Source organism: Tupaia chinensis, unplaced genomic scaffold, assembly GCF_000334495.1.
Source record: "Tupaia chinensis unplaced genomic scaffold, TupChi_1.0 Scaffold000578_2, whole genome shotgun sequence".
In the NCBI taxonomy this organism is placed as follows: domain Eukaryota; kingdom Metazoa; phylum Chordata; class Mammalia; order Scandentia; family Tupaiidae; genus Tupaia; species Tupaia belangeri.
This window is the reverse complement of record NW_006160094.1, coordinates 2,823,703-2,834,088: the sequence shown is the minus strand read 5'-3', so window position 1 is coordinate 2,834,088 and position 10,386 is coordinate 2,823,703. Positions and strand designations below refer to the sequence as shown.

General features: G+C 41.6%; 1 pseudogene; it reads left to right on the top strand.

Moving 5' to 3' along the window:
• Positions 1-1,944: 1,944 nt before the first annotated feature.
• LOC106735934 (microsomal glutathione S-transferase 3 pseudogene) lies at positions 1,945-7,083 on the top strand (annotated as a pseudogene).
• The last annotated feature ends 3,303 nt before the right edge of the window (positions 7,084-10,386 follow it).

Sequence of the window (10,386 nt, the reverse complement as noted above, 5' to 3'; positions counted from 1 at the left end):
TGGGGGGTGATTTCTCGCTTTCTGTCTCTATGTCTCTCTCTGTCTTTCTGGGGGAGGCACCCCCCCTACAGTGAAAATCCCTCAAAAAAAAAAAAAAAATCCCTCAGCGTTTCCCCCTTCACTCTCAGGGAAAAGTCCAAAGTCCTTAACATGGCTTACAAAGCCAGCAAAACCACCAAATGAGACACAGCTTCGTCTCCTGATTCCTCTCCTACCCTCGTTCTGCTGGAGTGAAATTATTTTCCCTCTGCAATCTCTTCACACTCTGCTTGTTGCCGCCTTCATGCGTACTCCTCCGTTGGCCTGCAGCATCTTCTCGTGTGTCTCCATGCAGCTGCAGACCCCTGTCTGCGTGCAGATCTCAGATCAGAGGTCAGTTGTTGCGCCGTGCCCTTCCCTGATGCTCCAGGTCAGAAGGGGGCGACTCTCTTAAGTGTTGCCACAGGATACTGCATCCTCACGGGGCGTTTTACGTTGTTTATGATCATTTGGTGATGTAGCATCCCCAGTAGGCGGTACACTCAAGGAGGGCAGGGATTAGGTCTGTAGCATAAATACTTGATAGATATTTATTGAATGTGTAAATGAACAAGCACCAGGCCCACATCTGATTGGCTGCTAATGAAGGCGACCTTGGTAGGAGATTTGCTGAGACAGTCTTCCCGTATAACAACTTTTTTTTTTTTTTTTGATTTATTTCTTTCCTGAGAGAGAGAAACAAGGACCCCGACAGGACCTTGTCATGTCACGATCCTCCCTCTAGCCTTACAGTCATCTGGTGTCACAGGTACACCATGTGGGCCCCGTGCTCACTTCAAGCTGGGATCTGAACTCTGAGACTGGGCCTATCGCCTCCTCCACCACAGGTAGCCACAATGTTGCGTTGTTTTTGTTTTTTGTTTTCTTTCAGTTTGCCGGAGAGTATGTGCGCTTGCCAGAGGGACAGAGAGAGAAAGTCAGAAAGAGCCTTCCACCAGGTACAGTCACACCGCAATCCCTTCTCCCTCTGCACCATTTCTCCTCTCAGGATTTCGGGCACACATACATGTGCCTGGCATGGTTTTCAAGCCACCAGGTCCAGGACTCAAATGTGGTAGTCAGCTGTGTGGGATCCAGCCATTTTAACCACCACGCCATTGGCTGGCCCACAACTTCGCTGTTAACCACGGTTCTAATGCCCTCAGAAACCTTGAGAAAGTTTTCTAATGCAAGAGGTCTTCAAACATTTGTAGAAAATACGTATTGTGAAAAAAATCTGTGTCTACCTTTCGAATTGGTCGTGCCTCACACGTGACCTATACCTGGAGTCCACTTTTCTCCATGAACTTATTGAAGTCCCCGCGATTTACCAAGCACTTCGCAGTAGTGGGAGAAAGGCTCCCAGGGCGAGTGGCCTACTTTCAGTAGATGTGATCTGGCTGCACAGCACAAAATGGGCTCCCTTTCCTGCAGTGATGTTATTAAAGGCCATTTGTCACAAGCATTGAAATTGACTACTACGGGGAGAGAAGCCACCAAGTACATTCAAGGCCGGGTCCAGACAAGTGCCTGCTGCTGTTTGCAAGAATCCACGGATATCTCTGTTCTGGTGCCTTATTCCGACTAACTTTGAGTGCGACTTTCACTGGGCTTATAAAAGTAAGCAAGTTCGTGCAAGAGATTTATCAGATTTCCTTCCTGGTTATTACAAGCTCATGACTGAACAGGTTGGCAGATCCTCTCTATGGATGGAGAAGAAGTATTATTTAGGAACTTTGCAGAAGGGCAGTAGCACTGGTGATCGCCGGGTTAATTCAGAAAGCAGCCAGCGAAAGTGAAGGACAGTTTGAATTATTAGTCAGTTAATTTGGATCAGGGGAATATTAAATTTAGGCTTAACAAATAAAAGGTCCTTTGGCAGAATTTAATCAAGCTTTCAGAGAGCCTCTATTTCTCATTGCGCAGATGATCCGCGTCCGAAGCGATGAGGACAGCCTACAGCTAGGCATTGGCGGGCACTGTTATCTCCCTGCTGTTCCTCGCTGGCATCATCGTGACCTGGGCACACACGCTCTCGTTTTAGCATAAGTCCTAGGAGAAGCCTCTTTAGGAGGTTAATACCATCTAAGTGTGACTCAAGAACTGGAGGTTAATTCTTTGGCTTGAAGGGAATACAAACACAAAGTTTTAATAACTCATAAAAAGAACTTCTCTCACTTTAAAATAACCACGATTATAATGCACAAAGACGTTTTTGCATAGGGTGCGTGTATTTGCGGGAGAGAAAGAGAGAGAGAGAGAGAAAGTGAGAAATCATCCTCAAGGGAGGATGGCCACGCTGCAGTCCTTTCTCCTCCACTCTCCTGGGATTTGGCACTCGTGCCTGGCATGATTTTCAAGACACCAGATTCTAGACTTGAACTACAGTTGACCATGTGGGAGTCCAGCCTTAACTACCAAGCCAAATGCTGGCCCCCATAATGCACATTTCTTAGAAGAGAAACTAGGTTCATGATTTTGGAGAAGTGCTCTGGTGGAGGTATTCGCCCATGCCCATGTGAATGCAACTGGTTCTGGGTTTGACTCCCACAGTGCCTTGCCTTAACCTAATGTGCTATAAACTTTTATTTTTTTCTTTGTTTTTCATTTTAAAAATGGGATGGTAATATTTGCTCCAGAGCAGGATCTGAGGGCTAATTAGTCAATGTCTGTTGAGCACTTTAAAGATGAAAGTGTCTATATTAAGTCCAGAAATATGACTATTCTTATCACAAAACTCAGTTGAGCTCAGAAACTTAAGAATGACAATTCAAGAGCCCACATTTAGAATTCCATGAGATAAATTCTGAAAACAGTCCAAGCAATTCCTGCAATGATTCAGACTCTAAGGATTTATGGGGCTCAGCATGACTGTATCCCTAGTCATGCATGACAATAAAAATTAAATTGCACTCCTACTAATCATTTGGAAAACAATTGCTAAAAGAAATCCCAAGGAGTCTTGGGTCTGTGCTGCTTCTGAGGCCAAGTCCGGAGACAGCCAGCCTGATGAGAGACAGCCATCAGCCAGCCTACTTAGGGGGTGCAGACTGAAGACGAATGGTGCAGACCAGCAGCAGGAACTGCCGATTACACCAGATAAAGCATTTTATAAATGACTCTGCTAGGAACTAAAACATTTAGTAGGAAAGAAACCAAATCAGGCAACTGACCTTAGCTCTACTTCCTCAAAGACCCTGGGACCACTGCTCACACTGATCTCATTATTTTTCTGAACATTTATTGGAGGGAGATATAAGCTGTAGGTTTCTCATAAATGTCCTTTATTAGGTTAAGTCCTTTCTATTCTTAATTTCCTTCTATTTCTAGGAAGTTATTTGTTTTTTAACCTCGGAATAGATGTTGGATTTTGTCAAGTGCTTTTTCTATGTTCACTGAGATGATTATGTTTTATCTTTTTGTATTTATTAATGGAATAAATCACATTGATTGATTTTTGAATGTCTACTCAACCTAGCATTCCTGAGATAAACTCCACTTGGTCATAATCTATAATGCTTTTATATGTCATTGTATTTGCTTTGCTAAAATTTCATTTAGAATTTTGCATGTATATACTTCAGGAATATTGTATTGCACTTATCTTTCCTTATAATGTTTGCTTTTGGTATCAGGATAATGTTGGCTTCTTAAAATTAGTTCAGAGCTATTCTCTTCTTTTCTGAAAGACTTTGTGTAGAATTGGTATTATTTCTTCCTTACATATTTGGCAGAAATCACACATAAAATTATCTTTTTTTTTTCTTTTTGAGAGAGATTTTTGCATTAGGGTGCATGTGCTTGCCAGGGAGAGAAAGAGAGACAAAGACAGTGAGAGGGAAAGTGAGAAATCATCCTCCAGGGGGATGGTCGCAGCAATCCCTTCTCCTCTATTCTCTTCCCAGGATCTTGGGCACGCACACTCACATGTCTGGCATAATTTTGAAGCCACGGGGTCCAGGACTCGAACCACAGTTGGCCATGTGGGAATTCAGCTACGTAATTGCTGATCCCAGGACTGGAGATTCCTTTATGGAAGGTTTGTAACAAATACTTTGTTTAATAGATACATGTAATTTCTAATTATTTATTTTCCAAACATCTTTTTGTTATTGATTTCTAATTCAAACATGATCAGAGTACATATCTTATATTTCCTGAATCCTTTGAAATATGTTGAGACTTTTTAAAAAAATGACACAGAATATGTTCTATCTTGGTAAATATTCCATGTGCACTGAAAAAAATACTTGTTCTATGTTGTCTGGAGTGTTCTATAGATGTCAATTAGGTCAAGTTTGTGGTAGTGTTGTTCAAATTTTCTCTATCCTAACTGATTTTCTGTCTACTTATTCAAATGACTAACAAAGCAGTATTAAAATCTCAAACTATAATTGCAGATATATCTGTTTCCTTGTAGCTCTACCATATTTTTTCCTTCATGTGTTTTTTTTAATTATTGTTATTTTAGAGAGATTGCTGCTATAAAGCATGTGCACTTGCCAGAGAAATAGAAAGCAAGAAATCACCCCCTCAGGAAATGGCCATGCCACAATCCCTTCTCCTCAATTCTCCTCTCAGGATGTTGGGCACACACGCACATGTACCTGGCATGAGTTTTAACCTGCTGGGTCCGGGACTTAACCCACGGTCGACTACGCAGGAGTCCAGCAATGTAGTCATTATGCCATCTTCGTGTGTTTTGAAACTTTTTTTTTCCATGCATTAATAGGTAAGATTGTTATTTCCTCTTAATTGATCCCTTTATCACCAGGAAATGATCTTTCTTATTCCTATTAATATTTTTTACTTTGAAATTTACTTGTTCTAATACTAATATAGCCACTTGAGGTTTTTAAAAATTAGTTTTAGGAAAATCTGCTTTTGCCCTGCTTTTTACTTTTCTTTTCTTTTTTTTTCTTTTTCTTTTTTTTTTTATAGGTTTTTGCTATAAGGTACATGTGCTCACCAGACAGAGAGAGGCAGAGAGACAGAAAGCGAGAAATCACCCCCCAAGGGGATGGCCACGCCACAATCCCCTCTCCATTCTCCTCTCGGGATCTTGGGCACGCACATACAAGTGCCCGGCGTGAGTTTAAGTCACTGGGTTTCTCAAACACCAGTCAACTACATGGGAGTCCAGTGACATAGCCATTACGCCAGTTGCTGGTCCCAGCCATGCTTTTACTTTTAAACTATTTGTGTCTTTACAGGTAAAGTGTGTTTCTTTTAAGCAGCATATAGTTGTGTTCTTTTTTTTTTTTTTTGGTCAGATATGAAGACCTCTATTTTATAACCAGAACATTTAAACCATTTACGTTTAATATAATTATCTATTGTTTAAATGTAAATCTATTGGGACCAGCAGTTAGTGTAATGGCTATATCACTGGACTCCCATGTAGTCGACCGCGGTTCAAGTCCTGGACCCAGTGGCTTAAACTCACACCGGGCACGTGTGCATGCATGCCCAAGATCCCAAGAGAAGAATGGAGGAGAAGGGATTGTGGCGTGACCATCCCCCCTGGGGGGTGATTTCTCGCTTTCTGTCTCTATGTCTCTCTCTGTCTGCCTGGTGAGCGCATGCGCTATAGCGAAAACCTCTCCCCCCCGAAAAAAAAAGTAAATCTATTATCTTACTATTTGTTTTCTAGTTGGCCTATATGTTTTTTGTTTCTTTTTTCTCATTTCATGACTTGTTTTTCATCAGCTGAACATTTTTATGATTTCTTTTCTTTTTTTTTTTTTATTTGCCAGAGGGCACATATGCTTGCTAGAGAGAGAGAAAGTGAGAACATACTTCTCATGGGAGATGGTCATGCCACAATCCCTTCTCCATTTCTCCCTTCTTTGGGGATTTTGGGCATGTTCTCACATGCTTTCAATAAGTTTTTCAAGTTGCTAGGTACAGGACTCAAACCATGTAGTCATCTATGTGAGATCCAGGTGCCTTAACCACCATACCACTGGCTGATTCTTTTTATGATTTCATTGCCTATCTTCTAATCCTTTCAAGCAATTTCTCCCCAGCTTCAGGTAGTTTCTTCATATGTATAATGTGGTCACTACTCAGGTAAAATCTGAGGAGACTGAAGAATTCCAGAGTTTGTCCTGTCCCTCTGTTCAGCTCTCTCCTCTCTGACATGCCATCTCCTAGACTCTAGATGCCCTGGTCTCCTTGGACTCTCAGCTCCATTTTCTCAACTCAGTGAGATTTTCAGACTCTGTCTTAGTTCTCCCTACCTAAAGGTGAATTGTGAGTTGGGGTAGTAACAGAGCCCATCACAGGCCCTACCTCATTTGTCTACCACCTCCCAAGGACCATTGTCCTTTGTTTTAGGTGTCCACTTGTTTTTTCATATGTTTTGTCCATTTGTTTTTGGTTTTGTTTGTACTATGGTCTAAATGTGTGTGTCCCTGAAACATATACACTTAGCAGGATAGCGTTGGGAGGTGGGGGCCTTTCGGAGATGATTAAGTCATAAGGGTGGAGCCTTCCAGAATGGAATTAGTGTCCTTATAAAAGAAGCCTGAGGGAGCTGTTCACACCTTCCACCATGTTAGAATACATTAAAAAGCACTGCACCTATGCCACGCTGCACCACCGGGGGCTGCGCCAGCCCTGCAGAGGTGATCCAAAGCCAAGAGGGCCGTACTCTTGAAGGAATACAGTTTCGTGGTCCAGACGGGTGCTGCTGGCTTTGTGATGGTCCCCATCTAGTCATCAACATTTCCAAGGACCACAGGAAGTACAAGGTTAAGTATCCTACCATATATAAAATCCATCCTGAAAACCCTCATCTCTTCAACTGTATCCAGCAAGTCCACCAGAACACATTGGAAGTGTATCCTCCCTTTGTATTTTCTTCTAGTTCTTGGTGGTGTTTACCACCCACGTACAGCTTCTGGCCTGGGCTTGGCCTAGATTATCCGACAAGTGTTTTATCCTTAGGGCTATTACACGAGAGAATCTAGCAAGTGGAGTCGAGGGGCCCTAGGCTCCATCTCCCTCACTGCCTGATGGGTATGACTCTGCTCTGCCTTCCAGCATCTTGGTTGGATTTAACCAACTTGGTTGGGTCCAAGTGCTGCCATTAAAGAATGACAGGGGCATAATATTCTTGTTCATTTTGGACAACTCATTTTCACATCCAGTTACTTTCTCCCCCCTAAATATAATAAAGAGTAGGCTCTCACCAGACACCAAATCTGATGCATTTTTATCTTGGGCTTTCTATCTCACATCTTGGAATTGTGAGCAATAGATTTCTGCTGTTTATAAATTACCCAGTCTAACGTATTTTGTTAAAGTAGCCCAAATAGACTAAGACATGTTGTTTCAGAAAGAAAGGTAAATCCAGTTCCTTTCATTCTACCTCAGTCAGAAGTTATTCTTGGTGGAAGATAATGTTACTGGCAATTATAAGTTATTCTGATGCAAATTGGACACATTATAAAACATGAGTTGGAAGACTGAAACTTTTCATAGAATGAAATAAAATATTTAATAAAACTGGTTGGAACTTTTTCTTATGTTAATTAGCTCTGAAATTTATAGTGTCATTAAAATATTAAAGTAAAATATACCAGAAACAAATCACTAATTCTTGCTCTTGTTTAACAATTTCTGCAAACACTAAAGTAACCTCTCTCTCAAGGGCTTAGTTAAAAGGAATGCCTGTTAGATTTATTTCATTTTCAAGAACGAGAGGTCATTAGGGGTTAACAATTACTCAGGTCTCTCCTCGATTTAATTTTAATCTATAAACAGAAGTCTGTGTTTTGAAGACTAGTATATTCATTCAAAGAAACTTATTGATATTGGTAGCTAAATGTTTACCCCAATGTCTGCAAAATACAAACACAAAGCTAATTTTCCTCTGTGCATTAATATCTAAAAATAAGTCTTTTATGAAGTATGATCTAAAAATACTCCCTTAGTACTCTAAAATTAATTTTTATAAGAAAACTACATCATTGTTTATATATTTTCCAAATATTTTGAAAGGGCAGGTTTTTTCATTTGTATTTCTTCCTGATTCTGTAAGATCTTTATCATAGATCAGCTATGTGCCCTTACTTTCTTTCCCCAGACTCTTCATTTTTCAAGAGCATCTGATACGCACAATGTCAGTGTCCTATATTTCTGTGTTAATGGTAATGTCTGAATATTCCCTGTAGAAAATTGCTTAATGATCATCCAGCTTGTTATTTTTCTGGTTATTTTCTGTCCTTGCTTTAAAATTTGTTTTATTTTCCTTTCTTTCTTTCCCAAATTTTTACATGCACGTGTGCATGTGGGTACATTGCCTATGGTTAATTCCCTAGAATTAAGGGAAACATATAAATTTGTCAGATATTGGGTTCCTTCTGTTTTACTCTTTTGAAAGCAAAGAGATGCTCTGTAAGTGATGACGATGGGGCTTTCCTAATCCACTGACTGTCTCTGTCCATGTCTTTCTGTAAACTTGAACAGAATGCAATCCTCTAGGGGCCAGTAGGTGGCATAGTGGCAAAGGCGCTGAACTCCCGCATGGCTGACTGCTGTTCCAGGCCTGGACCTGGCAGCTTGAAACTCACGTCAGGTGCATGTGCATGTGTGCCCAAAATCCTAAGAGGAGAATGGGGGAAAAAGGATTGCAGTGTGGCTCTACCCCTTGGGAGTGTGTGTATGGGGGTACTTCTGGCTTTCTGTCTCTCTGTCTCTCTGCTTTCTCTCTCTGTCTCTCCAGCAAGTGTGTGCACCCTTGCAAAAATCTCTCTAAAAAAAAAAAGAAAAAGAAAACAGTTTCCCAAATTAGTCCTTTTTGCTTATATCCAAATGCTCAGGGCTCTCACAATGCCCCTCCCATTTGGGAACAGTCTCTGGTCTGGCTAACCCTGGTCTATGAACTTGGCTTCCTTGTACCTTGTATCCCTCTAGTTGCACTTGGCGTGGCCAACTCTTCCCTTATCAGACTCTGAGGGCTGACATAAGCTGCTGTGCCTTGTCACTGTGGACACTGGGGTGTGTGTGTGTGTGTGTGTGTGTGTGGAAATTCACCATCATAACAACGTGTTTATCAGTTTCCTGAATTCCTTCTCCTGCTTTGCTTTTTCACTTTCCCATTTCCCATTCATACTCTCGGCAGTGACACTCAAGTTATACCCACTTTTTTTCCATGTGTCGTACCCACTTGGTGAGGTGGACAGGTGTAAGGAAATGGCTAAGGAGGTGGGGAGAAACAAAAAAGAAACATGGAAGCATTTCCAGATTGAAGTTGCCTTCTTACTAACTGCGGTGCCTTTACTGTGGCCTTCTGCAAATCAGCAGGAGGAGAGAGGGAGCCAGGGCAGAGAAAACAGTGTAGAAATCGAGTTGGGGGAGGAATTAGGAGAAGCCAGAGAACAGATCTAATCATTGCAGAGAAGTACTAGGAAATTGAAAGCTGAGTCAGTTGAAGGGGAGGAGATGGGGAACTGATGAGGAATGAAAGAAGCTACATTACAAAGGGAACTGGGGAACTGGGAGCTACAGGGTTTTTTCACAGAAAGAAATCATGTCTTGCTGGGAGCAGATTTTGTCCATATTGGCTGCACTGTGGCACTGAGTTCTGTGAAATGTCTTTGTCTGGCGGTCCTTTCTTCTTTTCTTTTTCCTGTGTTTCTGTAGATACATAGGTTTGCTATAAACTGCTTTCACAATTTTTCCTACAAAACTTTCCAAGGTACCACATTTCAAAACTCTGTGTAAAAACCCCATAAACAGGACATTATGGTAAGGTACCTTAGAGGGGCAGAGAAAAGAAGGCAGGGACAGGTGCTGGAAGTTAAGCACAGACGTCGCACACGCCATCAGTTCTAACCGTGGTACCTTTCAGAAGCAGAGCGTGCCCATAAAGGAAGATCCCTATACTGACGCGTGTGCGAACTCACGCAGATCAAGCTTGATCTTGCAGTTCCAATGTCTGCAGAACGTCTATCAAAATGATGGGAGTCTGGCTTCTGTAGACACGGCAAGATTGCACACCACTGATCTTTATTTGGCTCCTTCCCTGCCTCATAAACAGGACGCATTGCAGTCAGCTGTGGCTTCCTGTGGCACTTCTCTGATTTCCCAGCTTGACTCTTCCGACTACCCCTCTTCCACTCTGCTTTGCCAGCCCGTTCATGAGAAAATGGGTGGATTACGCTTACCTTATGAACTGTGCCCTTGCTATTTATTTACATCCTTTCTTCAGGAATCAAGTCACTGAGTCGCCACCGTGTTTAAGAGTTTATATCATCTATATTAATGTTCATTTCCTTTGTAAGGAAAAAGGTATTGATCTTTACCAGGACAATAATGGAGTCACTTAAAATATTTTTTTCCCAAAAATATTGAACTGTG